This window comes from Schistocerca americana, chromosome 7 (genome assembly GCF_021461395.2).
Source record: "Schistocerca americana isolate TAMUIC-IGC-003095 chromosome 7, iqSchAmer2.1, whole genome shotgun sequence".
Taxonomy (NCBI): Eukaryota; Metazoa; Arthropoda; class Insecta; order Orthoptera; family Acrididae; genus Schistocerca; species Schistocerca americana.
In genome coordinates this window covers 228,823,881-228,848,759 of record NC_060125.1, presented here as the reverse complement: position 1 = coordinate 228,848,759, position 24,879 = coordinate 228,823,881, and the positions used below count along the sequence as shown (strand labels likewise).

Here is a 24,879-nt window from a genome sequence, read left to right as displayed (position 1 = left end):
TAATTCATTTATCTGTTTCGGAGCAAGTAAGGAAGCAATTTCTAGACTACTGCAGGTACTGCCTACAGCTTGGAGAAGAAATTTTATTGAATATTTAGCATTTCTCAGGTATGTATCTCACTTTTATCATCAGTGATGTGCGGGACAAAGCACAACATATGTGTGTAGTGGGTGCACTATGTGAGGAGTCTGTAACCTCCACCGCAGTAATCCAACTAATTGAGAAAAAGTAATTATTGATAACTTATATAATCAATATTAGAGTCTTATTAAATTGTGATAATAGTAATGACGTTTTGAAAATAAATTAGTTTCTTGACTAAAGAAGAATCTAATCATTTATTTTTTACCCCTCAGAAAATTTCGTTTTACCCCTCAGGGGGTAATTACCCCCCAGGTTAGGACCCACTGCCCCATACCAATGATACCAACCGATTTGCTCCTTCATTTTAAGCGACTTCAGTTCCCAATCAGGATTTCGTTGGCAATAACAATAAACAAGGTTCAAGCTCAGAGAGAGGGAGAACGGAAGATGGACAGAGAGGGGGTTAGTAAATACACATGAAAAGAAGGAAGGAGGAGATGGATAGATAGATAGATAGATAGAGAGAGAGAGAGAGAGAGAGAGAGTGGAGGAGGAGTTGGGTGGCGAGTGGAGGGGAGAAGAGGAGGTAAATGAAGAGAAGGGGGAGTAGGAGATGGAGAGTGGGGGGAGGAGGTAAACGAAGAAAAGGAGGAGGAGGAGATGGACAAAGAGAGGGGAAGAAGGAGATTACGACTTATATCCACTTCCTGTACATATTTAGCGAGTGCAAAGCACTGCCGTGTTCGCTAGCTAAAATATAGCTTCGCTAAACGTGTGATTTATTAATTATCAGATTGCATGTTTTCTGTGATCTCAGATATACTGTTCTTTCACGTTCATGTTTTGTCCTGAAGTATACACATAAATCGCTGATTCGTGTCGTCGTCACAGGGCTAAAGAAGGAAACAAATTGGGCATGTGGTCTCATTTAAAGTAAGAGAGACAATATCAGTACATTTTAAGCGTTTTATTAATCACAATTTCTTGTTTCTAGATGTAAACGTCACTTAAGTAATTACTTCTGTTAACAGACGGCAGGAAGGTCATCATACCTGCAACAGAAAAAGAAAATTTTTTACAAAAAATCTCCATGTTCTTTTCTCAAGATAATGTTCAGTGAACAATAAAAAGGATTTTGTAGAATCATATTTATTTTCTACATCTATGTGTTCCTTTACAGGTGGCACCTGATAAGACCGTTCGTAACTGTCTTACGGTGCTTTTATGACAGTCTAACGTATGTTTACGAAGTCCCACGAGGTTTTAAGGACTCTCGTTGGATAGACTAAGGTCCTTGTATTGGCGAAAGGCCAAATCATTACAACATGAAATTCCATACCTAGGTTTGTGCCATCCTTCTAAAATATGCTCACCAGTACCAGTTTCTGTTAAGTCCAATGAGTGTGAACTGTTACAGACCCATCTAAATTGTGTTGGATTGTACGACATGAGCACTTGTTAGCGCCAGTTTAATTGGTTCAAATGGCTCTGAGCACTATGGGACAACTTCTGAGGTTATCAGTTCCCTAGAACTTAAAACTACTTAAACCTAACTAACCTAAGGACATCACACACATCCATGCCCGAGGCAGGACTTGAACCTGCGATCGTAGCGGTCGCGCGGTTTTAGCGCCAGTCGATGAGCTTCAAATTACTCGACAATTAGCAGGGATTGGACGGCATGCGACCAAGTACAATGCTGAAGGCTATCCACAGTCTTTCATTACTGAAACATCGTCTTATCCAATAAAAGAATATCAGTATTTAACGACCCATCGGCGGCGAGGTCACTGGACATGGAAGTCGAGCTCTGTTAGGACAGGGACCGCTCTTTCAATGGAAGTCCCTCAGCACTCTCTCAGCACTCACCTTAAGCTATTTAAGTAAAGCTCCGAAACTTAAATGTTGATGCCGGGATGACGACTCGGGCCCCGGTTCTCCTAAATACGAGGCTAGTGCCCTAACCATTTCAACATGCCGCTCAATCCCACCGAAGTAGTCCAAAAGCGGCATCTTATCGCAGACCTGCATGTACAGGAAGTCAACATACTATTATCACAGGAACGTCATAGTATCCGCATGACGCCACCTTCTCGATCCCATGGATCCCATGTATCTTCGTTATTAACACACTGTATTGGTTCTCTCCAGACGAAATACAGACTTCGTCGAGGTAGGCTACAGCTAGCCACAAAACCAGCATTTTAGAACACTTTTCGAATTAAAAGCCTCTTATGCACCAGTATGGTTTATTATCTAACCTGTAACTCACATCCCATATTCTTTAAAGACTCGAATTCCCACGTATAAACAACTTAATTCATCTGATTACTTGATAAATGAGTTAATCTGTTAAACATCAGGGGTTAAGTATATATAAAGTTTACCATTGAAGACACAAAATCCTAACTGTGTTGGTTTTATTGGTTTCGGATTATTAACACGTAGAATAATAAAAAAAGTCAAAACCAAGTCAGTTAAATTTTGTTTGAAGTCGCTAAGTGCTCGTATTCTCAATGACAGGCTGAATCTAGTCTGGGTGCAGTAATTTACACGTCTTGAGTTAGACTGCCCCAAGACGTATACACAATTTATAAATTTAACTTATTGTGTAACAGCCTTAATGAGTAGATTATGACAAGATTTTATATTTTTAAACTCGTTAAATAATGATATGAAGTACTGAAAAACAAATTTTTGTTGCCTGTGGAAGCTGTTAGATAGGCAACTTGCAACAGGGACCAAGTGACCGTTTTAGCTATTTAGTGACATAGGACGACAAAATTTTACTATCCAACTCATGATTTAATGAGATTAAAAAATAGGAAATGAACTGGAATCATTAACATGAAAAAAAAACAGAAACGGAAAGTAAGTCAGTGTTTCAGCTTTAAGAATAATGTACTGTAACAATAAGCAAACATGATTGTTAAAGAAATACTTGATACATTTAAAACAAATACTATACCTTCCTAAATACACTACTGTCCATTAAAATTGCTACACCAAGAAGAAATGCAGATGATAAGCGGGTATTCATTGGACAAATATATTATACTAGAACTAACATGTGATTACATTTTCACGCAATTTGGGTGCATAGATCCTGAGAAATCAGTTCCCAGAAAACCACCTCTGACCGTAACAACGACCTTTGATACGCTTGGGCATTGAGTCAAACAGAGCTTGGATGGCTTGTACAGGTACAGCTGCCCATGCAGCTTCAACACGATACCACAGTTCATCAAGAGTAGTTACTGGCGTATTGTGACGAGCCAGTTGCCCGGCAACCATTGACCAGACGTTTTGAGTTGGCGAGATATCTGGAGAATGTGCTGGCCAGGGCGGTAGTCGAACATTTTCTGTATCCAGAAAGGCCCGTACAGGACCTGCAACATGCCGTCGTGCATTATCCTGCTGAAATGTAGGGTTTCGCAGGGATCGAATGAAGCGTAGAGCCACGGGTCGCAACTCATCTGAAATGTAACGTCCACTGTTCAAAGTGCCGTCAATGCGAACAAGAGGTGACCGAGACGTATAACCAATGACACCCCATACCATCACGCCGGGTGTTACGCCAGTATGGCGATGACGAATACACGCTTCCAATGTGCGTTCACCGCAATGTCGCCAAACACGGATGCGACCATCAGATGCTGTAAACAGAAACTGGATTCATCCGAAAAAATGACGTTTTGCCATTCGTGCACCCAGGTTCGTCGTTGAGTACACCATCTCAGGCGCTCCTGACTGTGATGCAACGTCAAGGGTAACCAGAGCCATAGTCTTCGAGCTGATAGTCCATGCTGCTGCAAACGTCGTCGAACTGTTCGTGCAGATGGTTGTTGTCTTACAAACGTCCCCATCTGTTGACTCAGGGATCGAGACGTGGCTGCACGATCCGTTGCAGCCATGCGGATAAGATGCCTAACATCTCGACTGCTAGTGATACGAGGCCGTTGGGATCCAGCACGGCGTTCCGTATTACCCTCCTGAACCCACCGATTCCATATTCTGCTAACAGTCATTGGATCTCGACCAACGCGAGCAGCAATGTCGCGATACGGTAAACCGCAATCGCGATAGGTTGCAATCCGACCTTCATCAAAGTCGGAAACGTGATGGTACGCATTTCTCCTCCTTACACGAGGCATCACAACAACGTTTCACCAGGCAACACCGGTCAATTGCTGTTTGTGTATGAGATATCGGTTGGAAACTTTCCTCGTGTCAGCACGTTGTAGGTGTCGCCACCGGCGCCAACCTTGTGTAAATGCTCTGAAAAACTTATCATTTGAATATCACAGCATCTTCTTCCTGCCGTTTAATTTCGCGTCTGTTGCACATCATCTTCGTGGTGAAGCAATTTTAATGACCAGTAGTGTAATAAGCTTAAATATGAAGATTTTTAATTTATTGGCTGTGTTGGTAGCCGTGTCGGCAGCGGGATACGTATCTACACTCCTGGAAATTGAAATAAGAACACCGTGAATTCGTTGTCCCAGGAAGGGGAAACTTTATTGACACATTCCTGGGGTCAGATACATCACATGATCACACTGACAGAACCACAGGCACATAGACACAGGCAACAGAGCATGCACAATGTCGGCACTAGTACAGTGTATATCCACCTTTCGCAGCAATGCAGGCTGCTATCCTCCCATGGAGACGATCGTAGAGATGCTGGATGTAGTCCTGTGGAACGGCTTGCCATGCCATTTCCACCTGGCGCCTCAGTTGGACCAGCGTTCGTGCTGGACGTGCAGACCGCGTGAGACGACGCTTCATCCAGTCCCAAACATGCTCAATGGGGGACAGATCCGGAGAGCTTGCTGGCCAGGGTAGTTGACTTACACCTTCTAGAGCACGTTGTGTGGCACGGGAGACATGCGGACGTGCATTGTCCTGTTGGAACAGCAAGTTCCCTTGCCGGTCTAGGAATGGTAGAACGATGGGTTCGATGACGGTTTGGATGTACCGTGCACTATTCAGTGTCCCCTCGACGATCACCAGTGGTGTACGGCCAGTGTAGGAGATCGCTCCCCACACCATGATGCCGGGTGTTGGCCCTGTGTGCCTCGGTCGTATGCAGTCCTGATTGTGGCGCTCACCTGCACGGCGCCAAACACGCATACGACCATCATTGGCACCAAGGCAGAAGCGACTCTCATCGCTGAAGACGACACGTCTCCATTCGTCCCTCCATTCACGCCTGTCGCGACACCACTGGAGGCGGGCTGCACGATGTTGAGGCGTGAGCGGAAGACGGCCTAACGGTGTGCGGGACCGTAGCCCAGCTTCATGGAGACGGTTGCGAATGGTCCTCGCCGATACCCCAGGAGCAACAGTGTCCCTAATTTGCTGGGAAGTGGCGGTGCGGTCCCCTACGGCACTGCGTAGGATCCTACGGTCTTGGCGTGCATCCGTGCGTCGCTGCGGTCCGGTCCCAGGTCGACGGGCACGTGCACCTTCCGCCGACCACTGGCGACAACATCGATGTACTGTGGAGACCTCACGCCCCACGTGTTGAGCAATTCGGCGGTACGTCCACCCGGCCTCCCGCATGCCCACTATACGCCCTCGCTCAAAGTTCGTCAACTGCACATACGGTTCACGTCCACGCTGTCGCGGCATGCTACCAGTGTTAAAGACTGCGATGGAGCTCCGTATGCCACGGCAAACTGGCTGACACTGACGGCGTCGGTGCACAAATGCTGCGCAGCTAGCGCCATTCGACGGCCAACACCGCGGTTCCTGGTGTGTCCGCTGTGCCGTGCGTGTGATCATTGCTTGTACAGCCCTCTCGCAGTGTCCGGAGCAAGTATGGTGGGTCTGACACACCGGTGTCAATGTGTCCTTTTTTCCATTTCCAGGAGTGTATTAGTTTCCATGTAACGATAACTAACTAACCTTGTAATAATAGTTATTTAAGTGAATATTAAGGAGGACATACGAGTATTAGTGCGGGGCATCTATAAAAGGTTTCACTTTTTGAAATGTATTGCTAGCTGACAAGCCCAGCATTACCCAGGTGTTCATTTTGCCAATTCTCTATTAGGAACGAAAACAAAAAATGAATTGGGTTTCTGGTGTAACATCCTGGACACTTTCTGTACGCTGGGCGCAGTTACTTCGCGTGTCCACAACACGATTTTGTAAATGGGAACGTCTCTTCGTAGCTCTGTTGACGGCCATTGTTTGCGCTTCGCAGTTGAAAGCTTTTTGAAATGTATTGCTAGCTGACAAGCCCAGCATTACCCAGGTGTTCATTTTGCCAATTCTCTATTAGGAACGAAAACAGAAAATGAATTGCGTTTTTGGTGTAACATCCTGGACACTTTCTGTACGCTGGGCGCAGCTACTTCGCGTGTCCACAACACGATTTTGGGAACGTCTCTTCATAGCTCTACTGACGGCCATTGTTTGCGTTTCGCAGTTGAAAGCCGTCAAAAACGATGCCACGTGTCAGGGATTTCATTGACTCGATTCCAGGGGTGTCTTAGTATAAAAGAATGAATATGTTAAAATTTTATGAAAGATGCGGCATTTTTCGCGCATATGAGTGTTTACAACGTCATAGCTCTTGAACTATATATCGTATAATGATATATTTGTGTAGGTACATTCAGTGACATGTGCATACTGCGTGCAAAATGTGTTGCGAATAAAGTTAGTAGCAAAGACGTAATAAATTTAAACGTCATCCATGATGCGATAGTTTTTCACGCATCTCATGATTTGTGACATATCTACTGAACTGTGATCGGTAGATTGGTTCTTACCCTGACAGCGATTGTTGACTGCCAGTAAGGGATATGCGTACCAAGTTTGGTTGAAATCGGTCCAGCGTATTTTTGGCCAAAATTTGGTTTTGTTTACATTTTAATAGCGACAAAAGCGAAAAGTTTTTCTCAATGCAAGTTCGAGATAAGTAAATAGTGTTAATCCCCTTAACATACGTAATGAGAATAAGTGTTCATTTAAGTGTCACGGATCAGCAAAGTTGCGTACTGTTTCGTGTTTTTGAGCATAATTCCTGTGAACGAGTTTTATCGGTTTATTCAGAACTATATAAATTTTCATCTAGCCGGCCGAAGTGGCCGTGCGGTTAAAGGCGCTGCAGTCTGGAACCGCAAGACCGCTACGGTCGCAGGTTCGAATCCTGCCTCGGGCATGGATGTTTGTGATGTCCTTAGGTTAGTTAGGTTTAACTAGTTCTAAGTTCTAGGGGACTAATGACCTCAGCAGTTGAGTCCCATAGTGCTCAGAGCCATTTGAACCATTTTTTTTGCCAATTTCATCTAGCTATACAGGGAAGTCCATTGATCGTGACCGGGCCAAATATCTCACGTAATAAGCGTCAAACGCAAAAACTACAAAGAACGATATTTGTCCAGCTTGAAGGGGGAAACCAGATGGCGCTATGGTTAGACCGCTAGATGGCTCTGCCTTAGGTCAAACGGATACCAACTGCGTTTTTTAAAAAATAGGAACCCCCTTTTTTATTCACTTTGTGATAGATGGCGCTGTAATAGTCACAAACATATGGCTCACAATTTTAGACGAACAGTTAGTAACAGGTAGGTTTTTTAAATTAAAATACAGAACGTAGGTACGTTTGAACATTTTATATAGGTTGTTCCAATGTGATACATGTACCTTTGTGAACTTATCATTTCTGAGAACGCATGCTGTTACAGCGTGATTACCTGCAAATACCACACTAATGCATTAAATGCTCAAAATGACGTCTGTCAACCTCAATGCATTTGGCAATACGTGTAATGACATTCCTCTCAACAGCGAGTAGTTCGCCTTCCGTAATGTTCGCACATGCATTGACAATGCGCTGACGCATGTTGTCAGGCGTTGTCGGTGGATCACGATGGCAAATATCCTTCAACTTTCCCCACAGAAAGAAATCCGGGGACGTCAGATCCTGTGAACGTGCGGGCCATGGTATGGTGCTTCGACGACCAATCCACCTGTCATGAAATATGCTATTCAATACCGCTTCAACCGCACGCGAGCTATGTACCGAACATCCATCATCTTGGAAGTACATCGCCATTCTGTTATGCAGTGAAACATCTTGTAGTAACATCGGTAGAACATTACGTAGGAAATCAGCATACGTTGCACCATTTGGACTGTCATCGATAAAATGGGGGCTAATTATCCTTCCTCCCATAATGCCGCACCTTACATTAACCCGCCAAGGTCGCTGATGTTCCTCTTGTCGCAGCCATCGTGGATTTTCCGTTGCCCAATAGTGCATATTATGCCGGTTTATGTTACGGCTGTTGCTGAATGACGCTTCGTCACTAAATGAAACGCGTGCAAGAAATCTGTCATCGTGACGTAATTTCTCTTCTGCCCAGTGGCAGAACTGTACACGGCGTTGAGAGTCGTCTCCATGCAATACCTGGTGCAGAGAAATATGGTACGGGTGCAATCGATGTTGATGTAGCATTCTCAACACTGATGTTTTTGAGATTCCCTATTCTCGCGAAATTTGTCTGCTACTGATGTGCGGATTAGCTGCGACAGCAGCTAAAACACCTGCTTGGGCATCATCATTTCTTACAGGTCGTGGTTGACGTTTAACACGTGGCTGAACACTTCTTGTTTCATTAAATGACGTAACTATCCGGCGAACGGTCCGGACACTTCGATGATGTCATCCAGGATACCGAGCAGCATACATAGCACACGCCCGTTGGGCATTTTGATCACAATAGCCATACATCAACACGATATCGACCTTTTCCGCAATTAGTAAACGGTCCATTTTAAAAACGTAGTTGATATCCGTGTGACCTATGGCAGTGTCATCTAACGGGCCAACCATAGTGCTATCTGCTTCGAGCTAGATGAGTTTCGTTCTTTTTAGTTTTTTTGTTTGATGCTTATTTCGTGAGATATTTGGTCCGGTCACTATCAGTGGACCATCCTGTATTTGTATAACTTAACATATGCGAAAAATTGCTTGACGTGCTATAGGATTGTTAGCTACAGGGTGTGATATGATGGGTGCTGTTGCTTTTTCCACTTACGGGGCTATAGTGACACGGTAAATGGGCAAATAAGTGAGGCTTTGCCGTCAGATGGGTCCGTTTGTTTTCCTGTCAGCTAGGGCAAAATAATTTCCCCTTACATGTGACTTCGAAATTCTGAGGACATTGCTATCTGCTCATAACTGGTTTTTAAGTGCACTTTTAGTGCTAACAATAGCCTGCAACTACAGTGAAACCTGTTTTAAATTCCCAGATTTTACGTTTTCCCGATATTTACTTTACTTTCTGCTGTAAAACCCTATTCTCTCAATTAATGGCTTCCCAGAAATTACAAATTTCGTATAGATAACTATTCCCACGTTTTGCGCTTTCTAACCACTACCATAAGCTTCACTTTCGATTTTCAAGTCGATTTATGTGGTAAAATCGTGTTCACACTCATGCACAACCTTTACGATAATGCATAACATAGAACTGTACAGTTTGTTTCAGAATCAAAATCGTTGTGGGTTTTATGAGAAAAATAGGTGGCAGTTTGAGGGGAAATTTGAAAATGTTTCCACACGTTTCGCCACCTGCCTGTATTCAAACTGCAATAAAATAAAAAACGTAATCTGAATTCGTTTTTCCTCTTAGAAGCAAGTAAAGAAATGCGCAAAACAATACGCAAGAAACAACGGTTGTCAACTTACAAGTAAGCGCGACTACTTTGTATTAATGTTGCAAGATTCTCATTGACGTGTTCTTTTACACTCTTAGTTTTGTTTGTCAGGACATTGACAAAATTTCTTGACTTTTCAACTGTATCCTTCTGCTAGTGCAAATTCATGTGCATTTTTGCAGATTTTGAAATTTCTGAAATTGGTCAGTGGACAACTGATGAATGCCCTATGCTGGCTGTCATGCGTTACCCGTGGCCGGAAAAGCACACACGACTTACAAAGCGCGCCTTTAACTGCTCAGAATAAATTTCATCTTGAAATTACAATTTTTGTTAGGTTGCCAAGGATTCAATGAAATCTTATGTTCCAGGAAATTATCAGCCTGCGGTTTTCGGCGTAATTTCACCGAAATACTAACCAGGAGATTACTGTCTTTTTAGTCAAAGGAATTAAGTCAGCAGAGGTACTTGCAAGGTCTATATTTTTCCCATCAGCAAAATTCCTGGAATTTTTTGTAAAGGTATCTGAGTCTGATTTACACTCTCGTGACATTTCATCGCATGTAGCATATTTTTCACTTCTCTCACTCTGAGTTTAGATTTTCATTCGTTTATGTGTTACAAAAAACTTCCGGAATCGGTCATTGTTTCACTCTGTTAGTATGTTTTTAGATCTCACAAAATTGTAAGTAAACCACATTCACGCACCACTGTTCAATTGCAGCTCATCGTTGAATATGGTGAAACTGCGAGATAACTTCATTCACTGGCAACAACACTCTAGCGCTATACCGATTAACTGAGGTTCGTGACAGCGCATTCTACAGACGTTCATGCTCAATTGTGTTGCTTATCTGCAGTGTTGGTTATGGAATTATAGTCTGGGAGACGAGTCTTTGGTATTGACAGCTCGGTAGCGTCTTTCCGTTGCCTAGCGACCGCAGGCAGGCAGCCAATGACGGCCTGACTTTGAGCGGGTAGCAAGGGCCACGTTGCCGCTCTGAAACCCGGTCGCGCGCGCTTATGAAACTTACCAGTGTCTCGCGTGCAGGCGGTGCGGTCGTTCGTCGTTTGTCTGAAGTTGAGTTCGCAGTTTGTTTCGTTTTTGTTGTTTTTAGTGTTTCTTTGTTTACGTTTCGTTGTAAACAATGTCTAGTGCGGGGAGTAGTACCAGCCCAACACAAGAAGTGAAACGGAGGAAGAAAAGTGTTCTACACACCCAGGCCCGTGAATTCGTGTGCTCTGTGAGGGATTACTTTGAGAAAGAAAAGGACAAAGGTGGGCCCTTAATTCCTGTTGTTCAGGTTGTGAAGAGAACTGCAGCAGCATTGAAAATAAGTAAGAACACTGTTGTAAAGATAGGGAAAGAACAGTATAGTGTAGATTGTGACGAGAGTGGCACAACAAAGCTGCACACACCAGGAAAGAAGCGACCGAGAAATAAGCAGGTGACAGCTTTGGACGATTTTCAGAAAGACGCTATTCGTCGTCATATATACAGCTATTATAAGAGAAGGGAACATCCCACTCTATCTAAATTACAGGTGTCGCTTCAGAAAGACGATCTTTTTAAAGGGAGCAAATTTTCATTGCGTACAGTGTTGAAAGACATAGGCTTCAGCTATTCACTGTTTAACGGACGCAAAATATTAATGGAAAGGACAGATGTAGTTGCATGGCCGTGCAGATTTCTGCGCAGGATCATGGGTGTGGAATTCGAAAGTATAGTGTGGTTAGATGAAACTTGGGTCAATGCCAGCCATTCTTTACGTAGAGGCTGGAATGATGGAACGCCCGAAGGGACAATGGCAGTGCCTGTTGGCAAAGGAGGGCGTATTATTGTCTTACATGCAGGAACATCGAAAGGTTTTGTGCCAAACTGCTTGAAAATGTTTCGGTCAAAAAAGACGGGAGATTACCATGAAGAAATGAACAGTGTAGTATTTCAAGAATGGTTCGAGACATCGCTTATGACGAATCTGACAAGTCCATCAGTGACTGTTATGGACAATGCGCCTTATCATTCCGTTGTTCACGATAAGGCACCAATCTTGGCAACAAAAAAAGACAATATCATTCAGTGGTTGAAACGGCGAAAAGTAGATTTCAGAGTAGATTTAAGGAAGGCGGAACTGCTCGAAATTGTGGCACAAAAGAAACCCCAATTTCCAACATACGTAATTGACGAGATTGCTAAAAGGCACGGGCATGAAATCGTTCGGCTTCCTCCATACCACTGTCACTTCAATGCAATTGATGGAGTGTGGGCGCAGATAAAAAATTACATTGCTGCAAACAATAAAAAATTCACGATCTCTGAAGTGGAAACTCTCCTTCCAGCAGCTATCAATAAAGTGACAAGCGAGACGTGGGCTAAAATTGTAAACAGCAATGCAAGTGCCATCAGAGGCGGCCAAAACCGAAGGGGTTGTGGAAGAATGCATCGAAAATTTAATTATATATCTGGGAGAGAGCAGTGATAGTTCGAGTAGTGCTGAGGAAGATAATGTCAAATCAGATTCTGACAGTGATGTGAGTGGTGTTTTTCCATTACAGTAACTACAACGTATTCAGGAATGTAAGGAGGGAGTTTGCTATCGATCTACAACCAGATCATCATATTGTGAGTACTTTCTTCAAATTATAACTCTTAATACACTGACCAATTATTCTGTAGCTTGTAGTAGAACAAATTAATAATGATAATACCTAACAATGGAAACCAAAACTGCTAATGTTCAACAACTTGCGAAAATAGTTTTCATTTCAGTTGTGAAGTTTAACAAATAACTTTATTATGTTTCAGCATCTTAGATACTTGTACTAAATAGCTCTTATCAGTTTTCGAGTTAATATATTTCAAGCATCAACTTTAAATAAATTCACGCGTACCAATACGACTTGTATTTTGTCTCGCTTTTATTTCTGCTGCTAGAGAATGCGTGTAGCAGACAGGGCGCCGCGTGCTGCGAGCCACGTTCGGCAACAGCGCCGTCTGCCCGCCCGAACTGTCAGTACCAATCACTCGTCTCACGGACTATAAATAAAGGCTTTTGCGTGACAGTTACGCAGTGAGTGCAGCAGGTGCTGGGAGTAGTTTCAATGAGACGACTTCCTCCTCTTACCGACAGATATCGATGTATCGATCAGCGACAGTGCCGTGTAAATGAACACCCATTCAGCATATGAAAAGAAATACAACACAATACATTGCTCTAAATTGGTATCGTTAACCATTATTTGAATTTTGAAGGAGTAAGCTTTTATCGGGTGTGTTCTGCCATGCAACTGTTCTGTTACACGAATAGGCATTTGCCGTTTATTAAATGTTCGCACCTTGTGAAGTGGGGACTCTGCTGGCGAATTTCGTTCCTGAAGGTGGCAACGTTTTCGACACGGTACTCTCACCATGGATGTCCATCTTAATGTGATCACATAGGCGCATAGACATGTAGTTTTGTCATTCATTCGTTCGTCAGCTTCATTTCATTATAAGTGATGCTTAGACTTTATTGACATCTAATCTCTCATTCCTCACATGCTGCACGTTGTTCACAAATACTGCAATTTCGCATATTCTACCTATAGAAAGGTAAATTTAATTTTTTATTTTTCGTCATGTGGGTACTGTGCTGTACTTATTATTCAAGGATGATGTCCTTTTAAGAGTTTATTTCATTTTTAACGTGTTTATGTTTGACGTCCGTTTATGACAACAAATCTTTGTTTTCTGGTTGGCAAGAACTAACAATGCACTTGCCTCTAGGAAAAACGCAACAATGTTGTTCACAAATTTATTCGTACATATTGATAATAAATTGATGGTTCGTCTACTTATTGTCATTGTCGCATCACTGTTGTTAACTTGTGCCAGTTATGGGATGGAACAAAAATATCGATATTTTGTATCGATATTGTACCAAACGTAATACCCATTTGTGAAGTATCAATATTCGTGTTCGATTGTTTAGACTCCTTCTTGAAATAAGAGGAAAATATCAGCGTGCTCACTCCAATTGATTCAGCAAATATTGGAAAATTTTCTGACTACGAGCAATGAAATTTAGGCTTTCACTGACGAAATATTAAGTGCTCTGAATAACCGAACATCACCCAATGGTATCTTTTGTGATCTCTCAAGGGCTTTTGATAGTGTACATCATGGAATTCTTCTAGATGAGCTTAAGCATTGTGTTATAAGTGGGACAGCGCACAATGACAATGAGCTTTTCTTAAAGAAAAATACAGCAGTTTTGTATTCATTATCCTGTTTTGTAATTACAGTTCCAACATCCTACAAAGTTTTTCCTTAATCTTAATATATATTATAACTCAATAAGTGTGTTATTTTATTTTTATGTAACTTTTATCCATATTTTTACGTCATTTTAGTTCTAATTTTCCAGGTATTTTAGTTCATAAAAATCCGGGCCCAGCTGTTACATGCTCTTTTTCACATTCGCCAATTCTCACTAGGGGCAACTGTCCCCATTCGTCCCCCACTGTGGGCGCCGCTGTCTGCGGTAATATTATAGAATACGCTGTAGAGATCGTAAATTTGTGGAATAAGAGGAGAAGATTAATGATGTTCAAGCTGAACTAGATAAGGCAAGGAAACATCTGGATAGGTTAAGGAGGGATAAGGGTAAAAAACTAGGTGGAAAGTGGCTACAGGTATTTGAGGGAACAGACATCTTACTTTTTCAGCGTTGTCAATAATGCAGGAAATATATTTGGCCTGTTGATCCAGTTATAAACAGATGAATCTCATGTAGTTGTAGCCTCAGAAAGGGCACAACAAACTTTCAAAAAGTATTTGGAAAATAAGAACGTAGAAAAATCTGTAAATTAAACAAAATTAAGCGTTCCAATTACAGAACAAGATATTAAACACAAAACAGTGCCTGGCAACAACCAAATCACTACCGTTAGATTTTTTTGAAAGTCTTTTCTCCTTCCTATAACACAAGACACACTTCACAGTAGCTAAGTAGCTACAATTTTGTATAGTTATTTCTAATCTGAGTGAATTCAAAACACTAAACTAACCATCATCCTAATGAAACATCGTCGTATTGACCTATTAGCCAACCTCAACATGTCTACAAAAATGTAGGACATAATATACCCTTTCCCATTCCCAAACACAGAATGAGTTCAGTCGCAGACACTCTGCAGACATCAGTTCTTTCACCTCGCCTGACCGCCTCCACTTCCTCCTTTTGCCATCCTACTTATAATTACATGCAAATGTATTTCGACAGGTTGTTTGTCTCTCTAAATTTCGAAAATACCGCCAGTTGTGTATGACACACCCACCACTTGAATAAATTCTCTCTTTACAGTGGAGTGTGTGGGGATTTAAAACTTCCTGGCAGATCTGGGAAGTAGGAGATGAGGAACTGGCGAAAGAAAACCTGCGAATGAGGATCGTGAGTCGTTTCCGGTAGCTCAGTTGGTAGCATACTTGCCCTCGAAAGGTAGAGGTTCTGGATTCGAGTCCCAATCCGGAACACAATTTTAATCTGCCAGCATGTTTCATATTCAGCTCCTGTACTAGCAAGACATCTCAGTCAATATCATATGCCTTGAAGTATCCTATATGAAACTTTGTTGCCTTTTGGCAACATTGGTCATTCTGAATTCTCTGTCCTAACATCCATCTACAACAGTCACCTATGGCAATAGCGTGTCCTCATTCCTCTTCTCTTTTTAGACAATTTATATGTCTAAGCAATCTGATTTTCTCTATCTACTCCAGTATACCGGTGGCACCATCTTCCTTGTTCTCCACTCAGCCTTCCAAACTTCCCAAACTCAGATGCAGGTGAAAAACTTCACCTCCTGGTGTAAACTCTGATGCCTGTGAACGAATCTAATTCAGGTAATTATCATACGATTAAACATCTATCTTTTCTGTCTTTCTGATTTCCAACTCATAATTCATAACCATTCAATTCATGTGACACACTAAAATACCTCCGAATAACCTTCGACTGCAAAGCAGCCTTGAGGTCCTTTATAATAACCACCCAACTACAAGGTGCATTCAAGTTCTAAGGCCTCCGATTTTTTTTCTAATTAACTACTCACCCGAAATCGATGAAACTGGCGTTACTTCTCGACGTAATCGCCCTGCAGACGTACACATTTTTCACAACGCTGACGCCATGATTCCATGGCAGCGGCGAAGGCTTCTTTAGGAGTCTGTTTTGACCACTGTAAAATCGCCGAGGCAATAGCAGCATGGCTGGTGAATGTGTGGCCACGGAGAGTGTCTTTCATTGTTGGAAAAAGCCAAAACTCACTAGGAGCCAGGTGAGGTGAGTAGGGAGCATGAGGAATCACTTCAAAGTTGTTATCACGAAAAAACTGTTGCGTAACGTTAGCTCGATGTGCGGGTGCGTTGTCTCGGTGAAACAGCACACACACAGCCCTTCTCGGACGTTTTTGTTGCAGTGCAGGAAGGAATTTGTTCTTCAAAACATTTTCGTAGGATGCACCTGTTACCGTAGTGCCCTTTGGAACGCAATGGGTAAGGATTACGCCCTCGCTGTCCCAGAACATGGACACCATCATGGCATCCACGTCTCATCCATTGTCACAACCGACGAAAAGAAAGTCCCATTCGTGCTGTCGTTGCGCGTCGACATTGCTTGGCAACATGCCACACGGGCAGCCATGTGGTCGTCCGTCAGCATTCGTGGCACCCACCTGGATGACACTTTTCGCATTTTCAGGTCGTCATGCAGGATTGTGTGCACAGAACCCACAGAAATGCCAACTCTGGAGGCGATCTGGTCAACAGTCATTAGGCGATCCCCCAAAACAATTCTCTCCACTTTCTCGATCGTGTCGTCAGAATGGCCTGTGCAAGCCCGAGGTTGTTTCGGTTTGCTGTCACACGATGTTCTGCCTTCATTAAACTGTCGCACCCACGTACGCACTTTCGACACATCCATAACTCCATCACCACATGTCTCCTTCAACTGTCGATGAATTTCAATTGGTTTCACACCACACAAATTCAGAAAACGAATGATTGCACGCTGTTCAAGTAAGGAAAACGTCGCGATTTTAAGTATTTAAAACAGTTCTCATTCTCGCCGTTGGCAGTAAAATTCCATCTACCGTACGGTGCTGCCATCTCTGGGACGTGTTGACAATGAACGCGGCTTCATTTTAAAACAATGCGCATGTTTCTATCTCTTTCCAGTCCGGAGAAAAAAATCGGAGGCCTTAGAACTCGAATGCACCTCATAAAATCCCACAATACTACACATTCTGTTTACATTATATTAGATTAGTACTTGTTCCATAGATCATGAATACGACAATTTGTAATGCTGTGGAACATTTCACTTCAACAATAGATTTCCTTACAAGACATAATCGAATTTTTATAATTTTACAATTACTAATTTACATCTATAAATTAAGTAGAAGGAGTTGTCAATCAGAAATTCTTTTAATTTGTTTTTAAATCCTGGCTACCTATCTGTCAAACTTTTGATGCTATTTGATAAGTGACAAAAGATATTTGTGGAAGAGTAATTCACCCCTTTCTGTGTCAAATTTTTCTGACAGCATTGTAGCTACATACAATGGTATTGCACTTGAATTGGTATGGGTTATTGAAAACATACTTCATAAGTGAATACACATATTGTGAAGCCAGTGTGAATATCCCTACTTCCTTAAATGTCTGCAAGACGATCATGGGTCAGATCTAGCTACGATTCTAATTACATACTTTGTGCAATGAATACTTTTTTCCTAATGATGAACTACCCCAAAATATGATGCAATATGAAAGCAGTGCATGGAAATAGACATAGGGAGCTGGGTTACTGATATGTTAATCAGCAAAATGTGCAGTAACCGTAATAGCATTAAGTAGCTGCACTCAAACGTTTCAGCAGATCACAAGTGTGTTTCTACCAATTCAAACTGTCATTAATGCACACACCCAAAAATTTGGAATATTCTCCCTTATCTACAGATTTCTGTTCAGCATTTATGTTTATTAATGGTATTATGCCATTTGCTCTGAAGAACTGTACGCACTGTGTTTTACCACTATTTAATGAGCCCATTTGCAGAGAACAACTTAATAATTTTGGAAAACATGTTATTTCAAAATACCTCAGATAATTTTCATTTGTTGTGTGTGATTACTATACCTATATCATTAGCAAAAAGAACTAGCTTTGCATTTTCATGAATATAGAGTGATAAGTCATTAATATATATTCAGGATGTAAGACGTCATGGTCTCCTGACCTTCATTGCTTATATATTCCGCCCTCACAATCATATTCCGCACATCAAGACGCTTCATTCGAACCCAAATTCGATAAGATAAAGTCAATGTTGTATGAATTCATGTAAACGATATGCAAATAACAAGTAAGCGCTCCGTGGTTGAAATACTCGAGGCTGGCGTACACACACACATCAAGACATGACGGTCACAAAAGCTTTTAGTTCGGGAGAGGCAAACACCACACGCCAGACGCCGGTCCCTTCAGAGGTGTTCACAGGGAGCTATCTACGTCGGCCGGCGGCCGCCTGTGGAGCGGACAGCGTTTGCGCGAGTGAAAGGGGGGATGACCCCGTGTTAGGATTAAAAGCAAATTCCGCTACACTGTGTCGCGCATTCTTTACAACATAGCACGCAGTTTCAGAGATTTTCACGGAGACGCCAAACGCCGATGCTACAGATTGCTACGGATTGGTCGCCTTAAACGAAACGTTATCCTCCCGTTTTAGAAGAGCAATGCTGATTGGCAGACGATATTTCTGACGCCTTGAGCTGAAGGAGTAATGGAAGAGACCGAAAGGTATACCCCTTCACATCTGACATGGAGAGGGGCTGTTCCATTGTTGTTCTTGGAGCGAGAACACATAACGAGAGCGTGCGCGCTCGTACGCGTACTCAAAGAGTGAGGAACAAGTCTCTCCTCAGTACTTCACTGGGAGAGCACCTCTGTCGAGAGCGAATCGGAATGCTACTCTATATTGAGTCCTTGCGATTAAGCTTTGTTCACTGTGTTGGCTGCCACACTTATTGTGCGGTGTGAACGGACAGAGTTATAGTGAAATGCCTGCCAGTGAAGTTGTGAGTGGCATCGTGATGGACTGGTTATCTGACCGGTGTACCACGCCAATAGTTAGACTAGGGGCGAATAGGAGTCCTTGACTTCATCAAGGCGTAGGGAGAGTTTGATTGGCGGAGGTCAATCCAGATAGAACGAGAGTTATCTTATTTGTCAGCAGCAAGCAGCGCAGACAGCAGTCATCACAGCTTACGGTATTGTGCGCTACAGCTCTTGCGAGCCCCATATTTCCTCCACAACAGTACACTTCACTGCATTTCACATGCGACAGCCTCAACTGTACCTAACATTCTAACGGATAATTATTCAAGTTGAGTAGGCGCGGCTCTCAGCCATTCTGCCAAGTCAATAACAATCTTAAACTTTTTATAGAAATTTCATTAGCGAATCCTATCCTTGAGAGGTAACTTCACATTCCGAAAAGAACCTGGAAATAAATTGTTAAGTTCATAACTAAAAGTGCCATTGCAATTTCTCAGAATTTTTGCAAAAATAAATAATAATTTTCGTTAGTTTCTTGTTTTTCTTACACTAACTAGCACTATTCCAGTACCCAAGTATCCCACTAGTTACGTAATAAATTTTGTGAATTTTTGCGTCATTTCCTTACAGTGGACGACTCCAGAAGATATTTATTGCTGAAAGTTTTTCAGGCATTTCTCTTTAGAACGTTAGGAGCGTCTGTCTGACTTCTGTAGTAGTGTGGGGGTGGAAATTGCATCTTGCAGGAGCCACAGGGTAAAGGGCACATCTCAGATTAATCCATTGCGCAGAATGACAGAATAGCACCCACACGCTCACAAGGACAATAAGGAACCCAGGACTGGACTCCGTGGGACCACATTCTTAATACCTCCCTAGGTTGATGAATCTGCTGATTTTTGTACTTAATGTGAATTGTTTATTTGCAACTTTTGCACTCTTGCAGTTAAATATGAATTAAACAGTTTCGGTACTGTCACTCATACCGCAATATTTAGCCTATTATGATTTAAACAATAAAAATCTTTTGACATATGACAAAAAATTCCAGTGGTATTCAGTTATTCCGAGCATTTAGTATATCATCAGTTAAAGTATATACACATATTAAAATTTGTGTTGGAGTTTTTCTGGAAACCAAATTGAGATTTTGTTAGTACATTATTCTTACAAATGTGTGAATCTACTCTTGAACACATTACTTTTTCAAGAATTTTTGATAAAACTGTCAGAAGTGAGATTGGGCGGTTGGTGCTCCAACAGTCCTATCCCCATTTTTATGCAATGGTCTAATAATAGCATAATTCAGTCTGTCAGAAAGAAAGCATTTCTATTACATATGTGGCTGAGACTCCAGCTTATCTGTTGAGAACAAGCCTTTAGTACTCTGTTGGAAATACCATTGCAACGACATTTCATCGGGCACTCTCTTCCTGACAAGTACAACCAGTCAGCCACTTTCTTCCATGTCTTCGTGCTTAACTTCACACTTCTTGTTTACAAAGTTCCCCGTGCTCAAATCCACTCCCTTGCCCAAAGTTAGAAACCTGTCCATTTCGTTCTTCAGCCCTCCTTTCTGTCTCCCCCTACTTTCACTACTCGTAGAAGGAGCTAACTATTATATACAACATTGTCTATAGCTTATTCAGCTTATTCGCCAGAATCAGCATCATCACTTACATTACAGAATCGTCTGTGTCTCATATTTTAAATGAAATGAGGCTGGGTAGAAGCAAAAGTACATATGGAGAACTAGCACCAAGATGACTATATCAAGTCGTGTTCCCCCCCCCCCCCCCCCCACCCCCCCACCCCCTGCCCCAAGTAGAAATCTTGGATTTTTTTCCCTATCTACACAGTCGTGTAGTTTGACAGGAGTAAGTGAAGTGATATTCTACTAAGTGATCCTAAAGCTTAGCACTTATTCTTGTACTATTTCTCTCTTTGAAACGATATACAACGCGTGTACGATTACAAGATGCTGTTAACGTTAAGAAAGGTTTTTTCCAATGTCTATTTATAATAGTTTGCACCATGTTATTTTCTCTGACACGAGTTCTTGCAAGTGATAAATCTGAAGCAAAATAATGTCTGTAGAAGTCAGAATAATATAATTAACCAGTTATTAAAGTGCATGTATATCAAACAGTCCTAAACTCTAAGGCACGAAGAGACTAAGTTGTGTGTCAACTACAGCTTACCTCGTTTACTTCGAACCACTGGAGTCTTTGGTCCCGCAGGGGCATTTTGTACAAGTGCAAGAGGAGCTGCATTTACAGTCAGCTTTGCAGGCTGCAAAAATAAAATGTGCCATTATTTTTTGGCTTTGTATACACTTACAAATATATCAATTACATGGGACATCTCGTTGCATCAGGTCGTTCTTTTTACGAGCTGCATAATGGGTGACTCAAGCTGATACCTAACTTACAACAATTTGCACCGTATCGTCTACTGCCTTATGGTGGCCATTGGGTAGCTATATATAACTTGTACATCACTTTCGAACATTTATGAAAGTTATTAATTTGTCCATGTTTCGAGAGCGATGTTGCTTCACAACTGTGTATTGAAGTGATGAGTAGTCGCTCGAGTTGCCGAAATGCTCCTTATTTTAGTCCATGACCGATTTCGGCTTTTATATTGAAGCCATTTCATAGCAGAATCTGGGACTGATATCACAAATGCAACTAAATGTTTTACATAATAATGTAATCATTGCTTAAATAATTTACATTATAGGAAAATTGACATTTCGAAATGAAATTTAAAACGTAGACTTTTACCGTATACGAAACCTATTGCTCTTTCTGTAAGTCGGAAAATTGGTAAGGAATTTTAAAACACTATACATGGAACACAGAAAACAAAAACGGAAAAACTTCGGCAGTAAATCCGTCGTAACAGCTCACTTCGTGCAAGATAGTCAGAAGGTGCACAGAATTGGAAACAACGTCGGAGTTCTTCATATAGTGAAGAAGGGATGTTTTATAAACATATTTTAAGAAATAGTAGTTTACGCCATCCGACAAAAATGCTGAGGAAAAGACGCTCAACGAGTGGAGGACAGTAAGAAACAACAGTTTCCTGGATGTATTCCGCCACTTTATTGATGTTGTTGTTGTTGTAGTCTTCAGTCCAGAGACTGGTTTGATGCAGCTCTCCATGCTACTCTATCCTGTGCAAGCGTCATCTCCCAGTACCTACTGCAACCTACATCCTTCTGAAACTGTTTAGTGTATTCATCTCTTGGTCTTCCTCTACGATTTTTACCCTCCATGCTGCCATCAAATACTAAATTGGTGATCCCTTGATGCCTCAGAATATGTCCTACCAAGAGATCCCTTCTTCTAGTCAAATTGTGCCACAAATTTCTGTTTTCCCTAGTTCTATTCAATACCTCCTCATTAGTTATGTGATCTACCCATCTTATCCTCAGCATTCTTCTGTAGCACCACATTTCGAAAGCTTCTATTCTCTCCTTGTCTAAACTATTTATCGTCCACGTTTCACTTCCATACATGGCTACACTCCATATAAATACTTTCAGAAACGACTTCCTGACAGTTAAATCTATACTCGATGTTAACATATTTCTCTTCTTCAGAAACGCTTTCCTTGCCATTGCCGGTCTACATTTTATATCCTCTCTGCTTCGACCAATATGAATTATTTTGCTCCCCAAATAGCAAAACTCCTTTACTACTTTAAGCGTCTCATTTCCTAATCTAATTCACTCAGCATCACCCGATTTAATTCGACTACATTCCATTATCCTCGTTTTGCTTTTGTTGATGTTCATCTTATATCCTCAAGACACTGTCAATTCCGTTAATCTGCTCTTCCAGGTCCTTTGCTGTCTCTGACAGAATTACAATGTCATCGGCGAACCTCAAAGTTTTTATTTCTTCTCCATGGATTTTAATACCTACTCCGAATTTTTCTTTTATTTCTTTTACTGCTTGCTCAATATACAGATTGAATAACATCGGGGAGAGGCTACAACCCTGTCTCACTCCCTTCCCAACCACGGCTTCCCTTTCATGCCCCTCGACTGTTGTTAACTGCCATCTGGTTTCTGTACAAATTGTAGATAGCCTTTCGTTCCCTGTGTTTTACACCTGCCACCTTCAGAATTTGAAAGAGAGTATTCCAGTTAACATTGGGTAAATAAAATAACTCATAATGGTCGAAGCAGAGAGGATATAAAATGTAGACTGGCAATGGCAAGGAAAGCGTTTCTGAAGAAGAGAAATATGATAACATCGAGTATAGATTTAAGTGTCAGGAAGTCGTTTCTGAAAGTATTTATATGGAGTGTAGCCATGTATGGAAGTGAAACGTGGACGATAAATAGTTTAGACAAGGAGAGAATAGAAGAGATATTGAATTTAATTGATGAAAGAAGAAAATGCAAAAATGCAGTAAATGAAGCAGGCAAAAAGGAATACAAACATCTCAAGAATGAGATCGACAGGAAGTGCAAAATGTCTAAGCAGGGACCTTCCTTTAGTCCTAGATCACTAAAGGGGGGAACACGTTTCATTCCTGCTAAACCATCGTAAAGTGTCCTACTCCACATTTTTTCAAAGAAAGTCATAATTTATAGGTTATGCATCAGTTAATTTAAATCGCTTATGATCTGTTACATTACAAATTAAGTACAGAAGTCCTGTTTTTTACCCTACTGGAATCCAAAATTTTACGAGAGTTCAGTTATCTAGCGTTAAAGGCACTAAACAATTTCTTAGCTGCTTTCAGGAGTTATTAGTGTACGTTGAGTCCACGGTACGCCAGCAGCGTCTACAGTTTCCTGTGTTCTAACTTTTGACTGCTCACGCTAGAACACATTACTTTAGAATACATACCTGAACGCACCGGCTACTGCAACTGCTTTAGAATTGCGTTAAATCGAAACAACTGCCTTTAGTTTTCTATTGGTAAAACACGTACTTTAAAAACTCTAGCACGTCGAAATAGAATTTCTCTTAATGGTAAAGCATGGCCATAACCTACTTTTATCAGAATGTTCAGGTTTTATAGTCACGACTCACCAACTTTTCTTACTGTATTTATTGGAAGCATCAGTCTTAAATCTCTCCGACTTTTGCCCTCGTAATCTTTTGATTTCACTTTTATTCAGTACAATGTAAGCTATGCGTTTCTTTTTTCTGTGCTAATACTGTACGTGAGTAGACTTAATGCTTTTTCATGTCGAAACTTCTCCATTCCTGTTATGTAAATTATTTAAACACTGGTTACTTCATTACGTCCAAAGTTTGCTTGCATTTACAATGACGGTTTCAGATTCCACCAGAAAATGGCTGCAACATAAAAGCTGAAGCCGGCAGAAAAATAACGAACTTTTTAGCAACAGAAGCGGCTATTCATCAGCTCTGGAAGTGACACATTCCGCAGCAACGTGGTTTACTGAGAAGATGGCCACGGTCAGTGTAAATTAACTTACGCTCGGTGGTCCCGCAGCAAGTTGCACAGCAGGCAGGAGGCGGCATTTCAGTCATCCACAGGTAAACAGCAGCGTCTCGAGTGGTGTATGAGATAATCACGTCGTTGTCTTCATATACGCTACAGCCCTGCTGTGGTGCCGTGTGCAACCTGCACTTGCAGACTTCCGTCACACAGTTGCGTGATGCAGCAGTCGCCACTTTTGCAGCCGCACTTGCACTGATATCGTGCGTTGTGGAACGTTCGAGGCGCGTAGGGAAGTATAGGATGTGTCGCGTATCAGGGACAGGCTGTTTCCTTACGCGACATTGTCGTTAGCGAATCTATTATGCGATACAGAATCATGTTCTTTTGTTTACTTTTGTAAAAACTCTTGAACGATGGGCTAACGTATGAGTATCTTGAGAAAAATAAAAGGACTCGTTTTAATCACTGTTAGTAGTAGTAGTAGTAGTAGCTTTATTCATCCGTAGATCTCTTTTTACAAGGATAGAGGACCTGTCAAAGTATTTACAAATTTAGATCAATGTAAAATAAGCTAATTCG

General features: G+C 41.7%; 1 long non-coding RNA gene across 1 annotated transcript; it reads right to left on the bottom strand.

Moving 5' to 3' along the window:
• Window positions 1-1,037: 1,037 nt before the first annotated feature.
• Window positions 1,038-24,470, bottom strand: LOC124622646. Its single transcript, XR_006980667.1, has 3 exons — window positions 24,335-24,470; window positions 21,069-21,159; window positions 1,038-1,137 (listed from the first exon to the last, which is right to left on the bottom strand). It is a non-coding gene; the product is annotated as an uncharacterized LOC124622646 (long non-coding RNA).
• Window positions 24,471-24,879: the final 409 nt, after the last annotated feature.